Source organism: Bubalus kerabau, chromosome 1, assembly GCF_029407905.1.
Source record: "Bubalus kerabau isolate K-KA32 ecotype Philippines breed swamp buffalo chromosome 1, PCC_UOA_SB_1v2, whole genome shotgun sequence".
Classification (NCBI taxonomy): Eukaryota; Metazoa; Chordata; class Mammalia; order Artiodactyla; family Bovidae; genus Bubalus; species Bubalus kerabau.
Window position 1 is genome coordinate 178,904,878 of NC_073624.1, and position 17,826 is coordinate 178,922,703.

Here is a 17,826-nt window from a genome sequence, read left to right on the forward strand (position 1 = left end):
ACTAAAGACCTATATATAGAAAACTATAAAACACTGGTGAAAGAAATCAAGATCAGATCAGATCAGATCAGTTGCTCAGTCATGTCCGACTCTTTGCAATCCCATGATCACAGCACGCCAGGCCTCCCTGTCCATCACCAACTCCTGGAGTTCAATCAGACTCATGTTCATTGAGTCAGTGATGCCATCCAGCTATCTCATCCTCTGTTGTTCCCTTCTCCTCCTGCCCAAAATCCTTCCCAGCATCAGAGTCTTTTCCAATGAGTCAACTCTTCACACGAGGTGGCCAAAGTACTGGGGTTTCAACTATATCATAATTTCTTCCAAAGGAATCTCAGGTCTAATCTCCTTCAGAATGGACTGGTTGGATCTCCTTGCAGTCCAAGGGACTCTCAAGAGTCTTCTCCAACACCACAGTTCAAAAGCATCAATTCTTCGGCGCTCAGCCTTCTTCACAGTCCAACTCTCACATCCATACTTGACCACAGGAAAAACCATACCCTTAACTAGACGAACCTTTGTTGACAAAGTAATGTCTCCACTTTTGAATATGCTATCTAGGTTGGTCATAACTTTCCTTTCAAGGAGTAAGCGTCTTTTAATTTCATGGCTGCAGTCACCATGTGTAGTGATTTTGGAGCCCAGAAAAATAAAGTCTGAATCAAAGAGGACACTAATAGATAGAGAAATATACCATGTTCATGGATTGGAAGCATCGATATAGTGAAAATGAGTATACTACCCAAAGCAATTTATAGATTCAATGCAATCCCTATCAAGCTACCAAAGGTATTCTTCACAGAGCTAGAACAAATAATTTCCCAATTTGTATGGAAATACAAAAAAGCCTCGAATAGCCAAAGCAATCTTGAGAAAGAAGAATGGATCTGAAAGAATCAACCTTCCTGACTTCAGGCTCTACGACAAAGCCACAGTCATCAAGACAGTATGGTACTGAAACAAGACAGAAATATAGATCAATGGAACAAAATATAATGCCCAGAGATAAATCCACACACCTATGGAACCTTATCTTTGACAAAGGAGGCAAGAATATACAATGGGTTAAAGACAATCTCTTTAACAAGTGGTGCTGGGGAAACTGGTCAGCCACTTGTAAAAGAATGAAACTAGAACACTTTCTAACACCATACACAAAAATAAACTCAAAATAGATTAAAGATCTAAACGTGAGACCAGAAACTATAAAACTCCTAGAGGAGGACACAGGCAAAACACTCTCCGACATACATCACAGCAGGATCCTCTATGACCCACCTCGCAGAATATTGGAAATAAAAGCAAAAATAAACAAATGGGACCTAATTAAACTTAAAAGCTTTTGCACAACAAAGGAAACTATAAGCAAGGTGAAAAGACAGCCTTCAGAATGGGAGAAGATAATAGCAAATGAAGCAACTGACAAACAACTAATCTCGAGAATATACAAGCAACTCCTACAGCTCAATTCCAGAAAAATAAATGACCCAATCAAAAAATGGGCTAAAGAACCAAATAGACATTTCTCCAAAGAAGGCATACAGATGGCTAACAAACACATGAAAAGATGCTCAACATCACTCATTATCAGAGAAATGTAAATCAAAACCACTATGAGGTACCATTTCACACCAGTCAGAATGGCTGTGATCCAAACATCTACAAGCAATAAATGCTGGAGAGGGTGTGGAGAAAAGGGAACCTTCGTACACTGTTGGTGGGAATGCAAACTAGTAAAGCCACTATGGAGAACAGTGTGGAGATTCCTTAAAAAACTGGAAATAGAACTGCCTTATGACCCAGCAATCCCACTGCTGGGCATACACACTGAGGAAACCAGAAAGGAAAGAGACACGTGTACCCCAATGTTCATGGCAGCACTGTTTATACTATCCAGGACATGGAAGCAACCTAGATGTCCATCAGCAGATGAATGGATAAGAAAGCTGTGGTACATATATACAATGGAGTATTACTCAGCCATTAAAAGGAATACATTTGTATCAGTTCTAATGAGGTGGGTGAAACTGGAGCCTATTATACAGAGTGAAGTAAGCCAGAAAGAAAAACACCAATACAGTATACTAACACATATATATGGAATTTAGAAAGATGGTAACAATAACCCTGTGTACGAGACAGTAAAAGAGACACTGATGTATAGACAGATTTTTGGACTCTTTGGGAGAGGGAGAGGGTGGGATGATTTTAGAGAATGGCATTGAAACATGTATAGTATCATATATGAAACAAGTTGCAAGTCCAGGTTTGATGCACGATACTGGATGCTTCGGGCTGGAGCACTGGGACGACCCAGAGGGATGGTGTGGGGAGGGAGGAGAGAGGAGGGTTCAGGATGGGGAACACATGTATACCTGTGACAGATTTATGTTGATATATGGCAAAACCAATACAATATTGTAAAGTTAAATAATAAAATAAAATTAAAAAAATAGAAAATTATTTTTGATGATCAGAGTAATGGCCTCCAAATGATGACTACATCCTAATCCCCAGAACCTTTGATTTTATTATTTTACATAGCAAAAGGGGATTAAGGTAGCAGATGGAGGAAGGTTGCTAATCAGTGACTTTAAGATAAGAAGATAGACTATGATTATCTGGAAGAGACTAATGGAATCACAATGAACCTGTGACTGTAGAAGAGGAAGACAAAAAGGTTGAAATCGAGAAAGATTTGAAAATGTCACATTGCTGTCTTTGCAGAGAAGGCAATGGCAACCCACTCCAGTATTCTTGCCTGGAGAATCCCAGGGATGGGGGCTGCCGTGTATGGGGTCGCACAGAGTTGGACATGACTGAAGTGACTTAGCAGCAGCAGCTGTCTTTGAAGCTGGAGAAAGGCCTATGAGTCAAGAAATTCTTGTGGCCACTAGAAACTAGAAAAGGAAATGAATCAGATTCTCCTCAGAAACCATGCAGGCATGTTGACTTTAGCTCACTGAGATATTTGTCTTCTGATCTTCAATTGTAAGAGCAAAATATTTTTTTTTATTTTATTTTATTTTTAGACTTTACATAACTGTATTAGTTTTGCCAAATATCAAAATGAATCCGCCACAGGTATACATGTGTTCCCCATCCCGAACCCCCCTCCCTCCTCCCTCCCCATTCCATCCCTCTGGGTCGTCCCAGTGCACCAGCCCCAAGCATCCAGTATCATGCATCAAACCTGGACTGGCAACTCATTTCGCAAAATATTTTTTATTTCAATCCCTATTGTGGTAATTTGTTACCATAGCCATGAATGTATTAATAAATGTAATACAGACAATTATTCAATATTTTTTTTAGAAACCAAATTTAAGTTTCTCAATTCATTTTTTGTGATACCTTATGTTTTGTTAGTTTCCTTTAATTAATAACATATATAATTACTGCTCCCCCCCCCCTTTTTGGCTATGCTGGTTCTTCTGGGGGCACACAGGCTTTTCTGTCATTGCAGTGTGCAGAGATTTCCCTTGTTGCAGAGCATGGGCTCTAGAACACATGGGTTCAGTAGTTGTGGTGTGTAACTCTCTAGTTGTGGTGCATGGGATCTTAGCTTTCAGATCAGGGACTGAATCTGTGCCCCCTGTATTGGAAGGCTGATTCTCAACCACTGAATCACCAGGGAAGTCCCTATATTGTTATTTCTGATAGCAAAAAGTAAACATGTTTTAATAGAATTTGTTAAAGTGTTAAAAAAACAAAGACAAAATCATTTATCATACCACTACCAATCAGATAATTACTGTGACAAATTATTTCACTGTATTTTTATTTGTGTGCTTAAAATTTTTTATTGAAGTATAGTTGATTTATAGTATCATATTAGCTTGTGGCATATAAATAATGATTCAAAATTTTATAGATTATGCTCCATTTAAAGTTATTTGATAATATTGGTTGTGAATTCCCATGACTACTTCACTGTGTACCCCAACCCAAGCTGTGTGAATGCTCTGGCCCCAACTGCTCCATGCTACAGCCTAGCACAGATCTAGGGTGGCTGAAGCAGAGGATGTGACTGTGGCTTGCATCTGAGAAAACCCAAAGATACCTACACAGCCAGAGTATTGGACCTCCATAAGCACACAAACCCTTATTGTTTCAGCATTCCTCTTTATTGAGACAAAGGCCCCAGTGTGTGAAGAAGGAAAACATACACTTAAAGAGAACAGAGCCAGCCCTAGCCTGATGAACAGGCCTTCTGCTCCATCAACTTGGGAGCAATGTGACACTAACAGGATGGTGATGGCCACTAAGGAGAGAGGAAGACCCATGTCACACTCTACACCAGGCTCTAGCTCTACCATCACCAAGGTTGTAGCAGCCAGCACTGCCTATGGAAAGATATGACTGTCATCCATGTCAAATCCAGCCATCCCACCAAAGGTATTGGACATAAGCAATCTACATAGAGACACTGCTAAATAAGAAAAGCCCTTTAAGATTACAATAGGTAACTGTTTCACCGAAATTCATTACAGACAGAGAAAAAGTTAAGTAAAATGAAAATAAGTAGGAACTATTCTCATGAGGGTTTCCCTGCTGCTGCTGCTGCTGCTAAGTCACTTCAGTCATGTCTGACTCTGTGCAACCCCATAGACAGCAGCCCACCAGGCTCCCCTGTCCCTAGGATTCTCCAGGCAAGAATACTGGAGTGGGTTGCCATTTCCTTCTCCAATGCATGGAAGTGGAAAGTGAAGTCGCTCTGTCGTGTCCGACTCTTAGCAACCCCATGGACCGCAGCCTACCAGGCTCCTCCGTCCATGGGATTTTTCAGGCAAGAGTACTGGAATGGGGTGCTATTGCTTTATGCACTTCCCTGGTGGGTCAGTGGTAAAGAATCTGCCTGCAATGCAGGAGATCTGAGTTCGATCCTTGGGTTGGGAAGATCCCCTGGAGAAGAGAATGGAAACCCGTTCCAGTACTCTTGCCTGGAGAATTCCATAGAAAGTCGAGCCTTGTGGGCTACAGTCCATAGGGTCGCACAGAGTTACATGTGACGGAAGCTACTAAATAGCAGCATTCTCATTTGAAAGAGCAAGAAAAAGCCTCTGTATAAATTTAAAAAAAAATGTAAGTGAAACAGAAATAAATAATATACCAAAGAATTCAAAACATATATAATAAAATATACATTGATAATAAACATGAATTAGGGAAAAGAATTAACCTAAACACAGATCAATTGAATAAGGAACTAAAAGTCCCCAGGTGGCACTAGTGGCAAAGAACCCACCAGCCAATGCAGAAGACATAAGAGATGTGGGTTCAATCCCTGGCAAGATCCTCTAGAGGAGGAAATGGCAGCCCACTTCAGTATTCTTGTCTGGAGAATGCCATGGAAGAGGAACCTGGTGAACTACAGTCTGTAGGGTCTCAAAGAGTCAGACATGACTAAAGTGACTTAGCATAGAACCAAAGATATAAAGCTCTGTATAGTCAAAGCTATGGTTTTTCCAGTAGTCATGTACAGATGTGGGAGTGGGACTATAAAAAAGGCACCAAAGAACTGATGCTTTTGAACTGTGGTGCTGGAGAAGAATCTTGAGAGTCCCTTGGACAGCAAGGAGATAAAACCAGTCAATCCTAAAGGAAATCAACCCTAAATAGTCAATGGAAGGGCAGATACTAAAGCTGAAGCTCCAATACTTTGGCCACTTGATGCAAAGAGCTGACTTATTGGAAAAGACCCTAATGCTGGGAAAGATTTAGAGCAGGAAGAAAAAGGGGCAACAGAGGATGAAATGGTTGGATGGCATCATCAACTCAATGAACATGAGCTTGACCAAACTCCAGAAGATAGTGAAGGACAGGGAAGCCCGGCATGCTGCAGTCCATGGGGTCACAAAGAGTTGGACATGACTGACTGACTGAACAACAGCAAAAGTATAAAGAAGACCTGATAAAAACTAGATAATTTAATATCTAAAATAAAAAGCACTCTAGAAGAAATGAAGGGCATACTCAATGACACAGAAGAATGCATAAGTGATTTGGAAGATAGAATAGTGGAGATTATCTAATCATAAGAGCAAACAAAAAGACATTTAAAAATGCAACATATGAGATCTCTGGGATGATATCAATTGTGCCAACATTTGCATTATAGGGATTGAAAATGAAGAGGGAGAGAAGTGTATTGAAAAGGTATTTGAAGGAATTATTACTAAAACCTTCCCAAACTTAAGAAAGAAACAGGTATCCAAGTATAGGAAGCACAGTGGGTCCAAAAGCAAGATGAGGCCAAACAGACCTACACTAAGATATATTATAATCAAACTGGGAAAAGATAGATGAAGATAGAATTTTAAAGGCAGCAAAAGAAAAGCAGAGTCATATATAAGGGAATCCACATATCAACTGATTTATCTGTAGAAACTTTGCAGGCCAGAAGAGAGTGACCTGATACATTCAAAATACTGAAAGGGAAAACCCTGCAACCTAGGATCTCCTACCCTGGAAGATCATCATTTAAAATAGAAGCAGAGACAAAGAAGTTCTCAGACAAGCAAAAATGGAAATATTTCATCAATAGGAAACCTACCCTAAAAGAAAAGGTGTAGTCTTCTCTAAATATCTATAGGAAAGGGAAAATTCCACTAGGAAAGGCAAATATATAGTAAGGATTAAAGATTACTTAAATAATCAGTACATAGATTAAAAGACAAAGATATTTAAAAGTAATTATGATGGCATTGTACAGGAAACAGGGATGAAGACCATCCCCATGGAAAAGAAATGTGAAAAAGCAAAATGGCTGTCTGAAGAGGCCTTACGAATAGCTGTGAAAAGAAGAGAAGTCAAAAGCAAAGGAGAAAAGGAAACATATAACCATCTGAATGCAGAGTTCCAAAGAATAGTATTCTTATTCCAAAGAATAAGAAAGCCTTCCTCAATGATCAATGAAAAGAAATAGAAGAAAACAACAAAAAAGAGCTTCATGACCCAGATAATCATGATGGTGTGATCACTCACCTAGAGCCAGACATCCTGGAATGTGAAGTCAAGTGGGCCTTAGAAAGCATCACTATGAACAGAGCTAGTGGCAGTGATGGCATTCCAGTTGAACTATTTCAAATCCTGAAAGATGATGCTGTGAAAGTGCTGCACTCAATATGCCAGCAAATTTGGAAAACTCAGCAGTGGCCACAGGACTGGAAAAGGTCAGTTTTCATTCCAATCCCAAAGAAAGACAATGCCAAAGAATGCTCAAACTACCACACAATTGCACTCATCTCACATGCTAGTAAAGTAATGCTCAAAATTCTCCAAGCCAGGCTTCAGCAATATGTGAACCGTGACCTTCCTGATGTTCAAGCTGGTTTTAGAAAAGGCAGAAGAATCAGAGATCAAATTGGAAACATCTGCTGGATCATGGAAAAATCAAGAGAGTTCCAGAAAAACATCTATTTCTGCTTTATTGACTATGCCAAAGCCTTTGACTGTGTGGATCACAATAAACTGTGGAAAATTCTGAAAGAGATGGGAATACCAGACCACCTGACCTGCCTCTTGAGAAACCTATATGTAGGTCAGGAAGCAACAGTTAGAACTGGACATGGAACAATAGACTGGTTCGAAATAGGAAAAGGAGTACGTCAAGGTGTATATTGCCACCCTGCTTATTTAACTTATATGCAGAGTACATCATGAGAAATGCTGGGCTGGAAGAAGCACAAGCTGGAATCAAGATTGCCTGGAGAAGTATCAATAACCTCAGATATGCAGATGACACCATCCTTATGGCAGAAAGTGAAGAGGAACTCAAAAGCCTCTTGATGAAAGTGAAAGAGGAGAGTGAGAAAGTTGGTTTAAAGCTCAACATTCAGAAAATGAAGATCATGGCGTCTGATCCCATCACTTCATGGCAGATATATGGGGAAACATTGGAAACACTGTCAGACTTTATTTTTTGGGGCTCCAAAATCACTGCAAATGGTGACTGTAGCCATGAAATTAAAAGATGCTTACTCTCTGAAGGAAAGGTATTACCAACCTAGATAGCATATTGAAAGGCAGAGACATTACTTTGTCAAAAAAGGTCCGTGTGGTCAAGTTTATGGTTTTTCCAGTGGTCATGTATGGATGTGAGAGTTGGACTGTGAAGAAAGCTGAGCACTGAAGAATTGATGCTTTTGAACTGTGGTGTTGGAGAAGACTCTTAAGAGTCCCTTGGACTGCAAGGAGATCAAACCAGTCCATCCTAAAGGAGATCAGTCCTGGGTGTTCACTGGAAGGACTGATGCTGAAGCTGAAACTACAATACTTTGGCCACCTCATGCGAAGAGTTGACTCACTGGAAAAGACTCTGATACTGGGAGGGATTGAGGGCAGGAGGAGAAGGGGACAACAGAGGATGAGATGGCTGGATGGCATCACCGACTCGATGGACATGAGTTTGAGTGAACTCTGGGAGTTTGTGATGGACAGGGAGGCCTGGTGTGCTGCCATTCATGGAGTCACAAAGAGTCAGACACAACTGTGTGACTGAACTGAACTGAACTGATGACTATAATAGTAAAGAGATAAGCATGAATATGTAAAATATGACATAAAAACACAACATGTGGGTTATAGGAGCATAAAAATGTAAATATTTAAAATATGTTTGAACTTAAATGACTATCATCTTATTCAAGTAGATATAATTATGAGTGAAGAAATATGAAATCATGGTAAACACAAATCCAAAAACCTATAGGAGATTAACAAAAATAAAACAGGAAGGAACCCAAGTATACCATTAAATAAATTCATCAAATCACAACAGGAGAAATAAAAAGAAGAAATGAACAGAGAACAAGTATGAAAACAACTGGAAAACAAGGAATAAAATAGCAATAAATACATAGCTATCAATATTTACATACCAATGGACTAAATGTTCCAATAAAAAACATAGGGTGGCTGGTTGGGAAAAAAAAGTCCTTCAGTAAGCTGCCTGCAAAATCTCACTTCAGGGCTAAAGACACAAACAGACTGAAAGTGAGGGGATGGAAAAGATAGTTAATGCAAATGCCAACAACAAGAATGCAGGGGTAGCTCTACTCATGTAAGACATAATAGAGTTTAAAACAAAGGCTATAACAAAAGACAGAGAAGGGCATTCTATAATGATGAAGGGGTGGTTACAAGATGAGGATATTATAGTTGTTAGCATACACATACCTAATATAGGAGCACCTATATATTTAAAGCAAATACTAACAGACATGAAGGGAGAAACTGGCAATAATACAGTAATAGCAGAGAATTTTAACACCCTAGTTCCACCAATGGAAAGATCATCCAGATAGAAAATCAATAAGGTATCAGCGGGCCTAAATGACACAATAGGCCAATTGAACTAAATTGCTATCTAGAGGAAATTATATCCAATGGAGATGAGATGATCTCCAGGATAGATCACATACAAGGTCACAAAACACCCTCAATCAATTTAAGAGAACTGAAATTACATCAAGCATTTTCCTTGACCGTAATTGTATGAAACTAGATAACTACAGAAAACAAAATGAAAAAAGCTAGGTATGGAACAGGTTTTTGATCACAACTTCAGGATGAATGGACCCTGCTTACCCCTTGTTTTCAGAATTTTAGTCTCTAGAACTGTGAGGCAATAAATTTCTGTTATTTAAGCCAACTGATTTATGGTACTTTGTCATAACAGCCCCAGAAAAATAATACACTATCTTTAAATATAGTCAAAGTCAAGGCACAGTAAGATATAGTGATTACAGAACTAGAAAAATTAAACTAATGTTTAGATATATCCAAGATTGTGAAAATTGCCTACCAGTGGTTTGATCCTTGCTACTTATAAGAGTCCTACAACAATCCCATCATTAAGAGATGGTGCCCTGCTGAGGAGTCTCGCTAGGGTCCCCTTCATGTCTCTGTTCCTCAGACTGTAGATGAAGGGGTTCAGCATGGGGGTGACCACAGTGTACATCACTGAGGCCACCAGAATTGTCCTAGAGGATGATGTGACTGCAGAACTGAGGTAGACCCCTAGGCCTGTGCTATAGAACAAAGAAATCACAAAAAGGTGAGATCCACAGGTGGAAAAAGCTTTATACTTGCCCCTGGCTGATGAAATTCTCAGGATGGAGGAGAAAATCTGAGAGTAAGAAAAGAGAATCCAAAAGAGAGGAAAAACACCTAGAACAATAGCCACAAAATATACCACTACGTTATTGATGAGGGTGTCAGAACAGGTGAGCTTCAGGACTTCAAGAAGATCACAAAAAAGTGTGGGATCTTCATGTTCATGCAGAAGGACAGCCTCAAGACAGTCAAAATCTCAAGCAGGGAGCTTGTGACTCTGAGGCACCAGGAACCCAGAGTCAGCATCCCACAGACCCAGGCGTTAATGATGACCATATAGTGCAGAGGGTGACAGATGGCCACAAAGCGGTCATAGGCCATCACACTCAGGATTAAAGTGTCCAGGCATCCAAATACAAAGAAAAAAAAATATCTGGATCATGCAGCCTTCATAAGTGATACCTTTGCTCTATGTCTGGATGTTCCATAGCATCTTTGGGATGGTTGTGGAGGTGAAACCGATGTCTGCAAATGACAGGTTGGAGAGAAAGAAGTACATGGGGGTGTGGAGGTGGGGGTCTGAGATGATGGCCAGGATGATGGCCAGGTTCCCAGCAAATGTGTCCACGTACAAGGACAGAAACATCCCAAAGAAGAGAGGCTGCAGGTCTGGGTCCTCTGTGAATCCCAGGAGGAGAAAGCTTCTTGTTTGGTTTATTTCCATGTCACTGTTGGGTTTGTTCAGAATCAGCTGAAAAGAAACACAGAATTCACTCCAGATAATAATTACTTCGAATGATAGAAATATCCTTAATCCAAACCCAGAAAGATGTCATTCATTTGGGGCCAAAAATTTGATCTATTTGGTAACAAATTGTGGTTGCCATTGCTACTTGGAAAATCTGTTCCTAGGTTCAGTAGCTCTCTCTGAATAAAAAGTATTTGGTAGAAATAAGGGGAGAAAAGATCAATAATTGTACCATAAATTGAAAAATTATAAATAAGAATATACTATGGAGAGAATTAGGATTTAAAAAATAATCTATTTGACTGATAAAAATTAATGTATTTAATCTATAAAGTCCTAAGTGTAAATCATAGAAAGATTAATGCATGAATTTAGAAAAAGGCATAGGATATTAAAGGTTCATAAAATAAAATGTAAAAAGGCAATAAATGTTAGACAAAAATTCTTTCTACTATTGCTCTATGAGGGATACTGTCTTCATTGCTAGAATTTATGTTTCTTCAAAAAGATTAAGAAGGAAAAATTCCATCATGTGGAAAGAAAAATAAAATTTCAAACCCTTGCTATGAGAGGATAGTTGACCTGCTTTTCTGGCCTTGAGAAATTAAATCAGCATACAAATATTTTATAATTAGACACATACTTATACAAACCCAAGGGGAAATGACCTATAACAAGGTACACTAAATTGTGGACAGGAATCACCTTTGAGTGGCAACAAAAGTCTAGATTTTTAGATTCATTTTATCCTACTATTTCTTTCAAAAATAGTCACACAGGTACTCTATCTCAAGAGCGAAAAGCATTTTAAAATTTGAAGATGCATTTAAGTTTTACAAAACAAAGCTAACTAAAGCAGAAAATTAAGCTAAAAGCAGAGCTAATAAATTAAGAAGAAAAATTTTACAACCAAGAAATAAATTCCCGTGCTAATTCTTTGACAAATGTCAAATAGAGAAAATCAGGTGCTTAATGAAAGCAATAAAAAGAAAGAGAAGGAACAGAAATGCCTAAAATTAGGAAAGAGAAAAATGGGCACATATAGAAGAAAATATTTTACTTTGCAAGATGATATTACTTGTAAATCCTCATTAAAAATTGAAAATCTCTAAGAAATAAATTTATTGATTGGTTAATTCAGCATGTAGGATAACAGATCAATCATTAGAACATCAAAACTAACCTTCAAAATTACCATGGAAATATGTGAGAGAAACATTAAAAGAATTCCCCTTTAAGTATTGAAGAAGAAAAGAAAGTTTACAATCACAAATACTATTTACTAACACCCTTGAGATCTGAAATTGTTGTTTGAAGATTATAGATTGGTTTCTGATAACAAATTGAAAGCTGAAAACCTTTTTCACTGAATATAATTTTAATAAGGCAGTTGATATAACACAAATTTCTACATAGAAAACCCTAAAGACTCCACCAGAAAATTACTAGAACTAATCAATGACTATAGTAAAGTTGCAGGATATAAAATCAACACACAGAAATCCCTTGCATTCCTATACACTAATAATGAGAAAACAGAAAGAGAAATTAAGGAAACAATTCCATTCACCATTGTAACAAAAAGAATAAAATACTTAGGAATATATCTACCTAAAGAAACTAAAGACCTATATATAGAAAACTATAAAACACTGGTGAAAGAAATCAAAGAGGACACTAATAGATGGAGAAATATACCATGTTCATGGATTGGAAGAATCAATATAGTGAAAATGAGTATACTACCCAAAGCAATTTATTGATTCAATGCAATCCCTATCAAGATACCAACGGTATTCTTCACAGAGCTAGAACAAATAATTTCCCAATTTGTATGGAAATACAAAAAACCTCGAATAGCCAAAGCGATCTTGAGAAAGAAGAATGGAACTGGAGGAATCAACCTACCTGACTTCAGGCTCTACTACAAAGCCACAGTCATCAAGACAGTATGGTACTGGCACAAAGACAGAAATATAGATCAATGGAACAAAATAGAAAGCCCAGAGATAAATCCACGCACATATGGACACCTTATCTTTGACAAAGGAGGCAAGAATATACAATGGATTAAAGACAATCTCTTTAACAAGTGGTGCTGGGAAATCTGGTCAACCACTTGTAAAAGAATGAAACTAGAACACTTTCTAACACCATACACAAAAATAAACTCAAAATGGATTAAAGATCTAAACTTAAGACCAGAAAATATAAAACTCCTAGAGGAGAACATAGGCAAAACACTCTCCGACATACATCACAGCAGGATCCTCTATGACCCACCTCCCAGAATATTGGAAATAAAAGCAAACATAAACAAATGGGACCTAATTAAACTTAAAAGCTTCTGCACATCAAAGGAAACTATTAGCAAGGTGAAAAGGCAGCCTTCAGAATGGGAGAAAATAATAGCAAATGAAGCAACTGACAAACAACTAATCTCAAAAATATACAAGCAACTCCTACAGCTCAATTCCAGAAAATTAAATGACCCAATCAAAAAATGGGCCAAAGAACTAAATAGACATTTCTCCAAAGAAGACATACAGATGGCTAACAAACACATGAAAAGATGCTCAACATCACTCATTATCAGAGAAATGCAAATCAAAACCACTATCAGGTACCATTTCACACCAGTCAGAATGGCTGCGATCCAAAAGTCTACAAGTAATAAATGCTGGAGAGGGTGTGGAGAAAAGGGAACCCTCTTACACTGTTGGTGGGAATGCAAACTAGTACAGCCACTATGGAGAACAGTGTGGAGATTCCTTAAAAAACTGGAAATAGACCTGCCTTATGATCCAGCAGTCCCACTGCTGGGCATACACACTGAGGAAACCAGAAGGGAAAGAGACACGTGTACCCCAATGTTCATCGCAGCACTGTTTATAATAGCCAGGACATGGAAGCAACCTAGAGGTCCATCAGCAGATGAATGGATGAGCAAGCTGCGGTACATATACACAATGGAGTATTACTCAGCCATTAAAAAGAATACATTTGAATCAGTTCTAATGAGGTGGATGAAACTGGAGTCTATTATACAGAGAGAAGTAAGCCAGAAAGAAAAACACCAATACAGTATACTAACGCATATATATGGAATTTAGAAAGATGGTAACAATAACCCTGTGTACGAGACAGCAAAAGAGACACTGATGTATAGAACAGTCTTATGAACTCTGTGGGAGAGGGAGAGGGTGGGAAGATTTGAGAGAATGGCATTGAAACATGTAAAATATCATGTATGAAACAAGTTGCCAGTCCAGGTTCGATGCACGATACTGGATGCTTGGGGCTAGTGCACTGGGATGACCCAGAGGGATGGTGTGGGGAGGGAGGAGGGAGGAGGGTTCAGGATGGGGAACACAGGTATACCTGTGGCGGATTCATTTTGATATTTGGCAAAACTAATACAATTTTGTAAGGTTAAAAAATAAAATAAAATTAAAAAAAAAAGACACACAGATTGCAAATCAAGAAATACAGCTGTCGTTGTTTGCAGATGAAAAAAAAATAATAATAATAATGACTGAAAACTTCCCAAAGTTGATGAAAGAAACGAATCTATGTGTTCAGGAAGATCAAAATATTCCAAGCAGGATAAACTTAAAGAGATCTATCTGAGACATATTGTAATCAAATTGACAAAAGAGAAAGACAGAGAGGACCTAGAAAGCAGCAAAAGAGTAGTGACTTCTCACAGAAGTATATTAATAAGATTAACAGTTGATTTCTAATGGGAAGTGTGAGACTTAGAAGGTAATGGGATGTCATATTTGAAGTTCTGGGGGAAAAGCTCTTAACCAGCAAAACTATATCCAGCAAAACTGTCCTTCAAAAATGAAGGATATTACCTATTAACAAATTAAGCCATGGTACAACTTGCATGAAAAGGCAAAGTATTATGAAAGTGAAGGATATTCAACACAAAGACTGTGTATTGTATGATTCCTTGTATATAAACTGCATATAATATATAGATACATAGAGCCATACAGGGAACACTTTTTCAGGGACTAGAAAAGGAAGTAATGGGGAGCAACTGTTCTTATAATGTATAAATGATTTTATGTTGAAATGATGAAAATGTTTTAGAACTAGATTGAGGTGGTAGTTGTACAATACTCTGAATGCTCTAAATGATACTGAACTGTTTGTCTTAAAATGGTTAATTTTATGTGAATTTCAACTCAAGTTATTTTTTAAAGGAGAAATTAAGACATTCCCAGATAAACAAGTTGAAGTTTGTTTTTGGTAGATATACTTTCTACATAATGCTTTGTGATCAACACAGTCAAAGGCTTTAGCATAGTCAATGAAGCGGAAGTAGATGTTTTTTTCTGGAATTCCCTTGATTTTTCTATGATCCAGCAGATGTTGGCAATTTCATCTTTGGTTCCTCTGCCTTTTCTAAATCCAGCTTGTACATCTGGAAGTTCTTGGTTCAGGCACTGTTGAAGCCTAGCTTGAAGGATTTTGAGGTTACCTTGCTAACATGTGAAATGAGTTTAACTGTGTGGTAGTTTGAACATTGGAGAAGGCAATGGCAACCCACTCTAGTACTCTTGCCTGGCAAATCCCATGGACAGAGGAGCCTGGTAGGCTGCAGTCCATGGTGTTGCTAGGAGTCAGATATGACTGAGCTACTTCACTTTCACTTTCATGCATTGTAGAAGGAAATGGCAATCCACTCCAGTATTCTGGCCTGGAGGATGCCAGGGACAGGAGAGCCTGGTGGGCTGCCATCTATGGGGTCGCACAGAGTCGGACACAACTGAAGTGACTTAGCAGCAGCAGTTTGAACATTCTTTGGCATTGCCCTTCTTTTGATTGCAATGCAAACTGACCTTCTCCAATGCTGTGGACACTGTTGAGTTTTCCAAATTTGCTGGCATATTGAGTGCAGTACTTTGACAGCATCATATTTTAGGATTGAATCAGATATACTGTGCTTAGCTGCTCAGTTGTGTCTGACTCTTTGTGACCCCATCGACTGTAGCCCACCAGCCTCCTCTGTCCATGGGGATTCTTCAGGCAAGAATACTGGAGTGGGTTGCCATGTCCTTCGCCAGGGGATCTTCCCAACCCAGAGATGAAACCCTGGCCTCCACACTGCAGGTGGATTCTTTACGGTCTGAGCCACCAGGAAAGCCCTGAATCAGATGCATATGTGTTAATTGGAGCCACTAAATTAATGTTAATAAAGGAAATTGTTCTCTAAGGCAGTGCACTAGGTGTTTACTCAGGATTCTGAAAGCTCTTGTCACTCAGATGGGATTTGCCCTTTCACTCTCATCAAGGTTGGCTGCTGAATTTTTCCCCCCAAACCTCAATACCCAAGCCATTGTACAACATCACTGCCTCAGTTTTACCACAGGGTGTGGATTATCATGTGTCATGTCTCTAGCCTATGTTAAGAAATATTCAAAAACCTTAAAATGTTTTTCAGTTCCTTGAAGGAATTGGCTGGAGACAGTGCTTTCTTCATCACACAATGTGACTGTTTTATAAGGATTAGGAAGATCAATGTCCTTTTGGACAAGATCCTCCTGCTTCTATCAAGCAACTGTTTGTTTTTATGTTCCGGATACTGTCAATCTTGTGATTGCTCATTATAGATTGGTTATGTAACTCTTCCATTCCCCTCTTCCCTCTTGACAGAGCCTGATTATATTTGAAAGTGGTCAGATGCCCAGCAAAGATACCATATTTTCCACATCCTTTTCAATCATGGACAGTCATGGACAATATGTGAAGGTATTGGGTGGGAATATTGAAATGTTCTGTAGCAGCCTTTTCCCTTTCTATCTGGAATTTGCACAAGACGATGAGACTCTTGGAGCTGACATACCTTGGAAAACTATACATTATAGATGCAGGAACAGAGAGATAGAATGAACCCTGAGACATTGTTCATGTTCTTTTATGAGGGAGATAAATAAACTCTTAATTGTAAGTAAACAATTTACTTTTTTTCTTTTATGTAACATGACTATCCTTTCAGGAAAATAAGATGAAAGTTACTTGGGATAGTATATATTATTTGAGAGGAAATTATTCTTAAGAAATCCTTGTTGTTCTACAAATGAAATCATATCAGATCAGATCAGTCACTGAGTCGTGTCTGACTCTTTGCGACCCCATGAATCACAGCACACCAGGCCTCCCTGTCCATCACCAACTCCCAGAGTTCACTGAGACTCAAGTCCATTGAGTCAGTGATGCCATCCAGCCATCGCATCCTCTGTCGTCCCCTTCTCCTCTTGCCCCCAATCCCTCCCAGCATCAGAGTCTTTTCCAATGAGTCAACTCTTCTCATGAGGTGGCCAAAGTACTGGAATTTCAGCTTTAGCATCATTCCTTCCAAAGAAATCCCAGGGCTGATCTCCTTCAGAATGGACTGGTTGGATCTCCTTGCAGTCCAAGGGACTCTCAAGAGTCTTCTCCAACACCACAGTTCAAAAGCATCAATTCTTCAGCTCTCAGCCTTCTTCACAGTCCAACTCTCACAAATGAAGTAAAATATCATGTATGAAACGAGTTGCCAGTCCAGGTTCGATGCACGATACTGGATGCTTGGGGCTGGTGCACTGGGACGACCCAGAGGGGTGGAATGGGGAGGGAGGAGGGAGGAGGGTTCAGGATGGGGAACACATGTATACCTGTGGCGGATTCATTTTGATATTTGGCAAAACTAATACAGTTATGTAAAGTTTAAAAATAAAATAAAATAAAAAAAATATCCAAATATTTCAGATCAAAACTTGGGAAAAATTTTGTGTCGTGGGACAAAGGATAAATGGGAAAATTTTATCAGACTCAGGAAGTGAATTACAAAGTGAGTTACTTAAATTGTATAAAGAGGTGGAGACAAAGAAAGGGACACTCATGGAAATCAATAGAAGGAACAAGGTTTACTTCCACAGTGTGATCAAGGAAAAGCAGTTCCTGGTTCAGTTGCTCTTTGTCCTGCAATCAAGGGCACTTCTTGAGATGCAGGAAAGCCATCCTGG

At 38.8% G+C, this 17,826-nt stretch overlaps 1 pseudogene; it reads right to left on the bottom strand.

The window, feature by feature from the left end:
• Positions 1–9,829: 9,829 nt before the first annotated feature.
• LOC129621431 (olfactory receptor 7C2-like) lies at positions 9,830–10,783 on the bottom strand (annotated as a pseudogene).
• Positions 10,784–17,826: the final 7,043 nt, after the last annotated feature.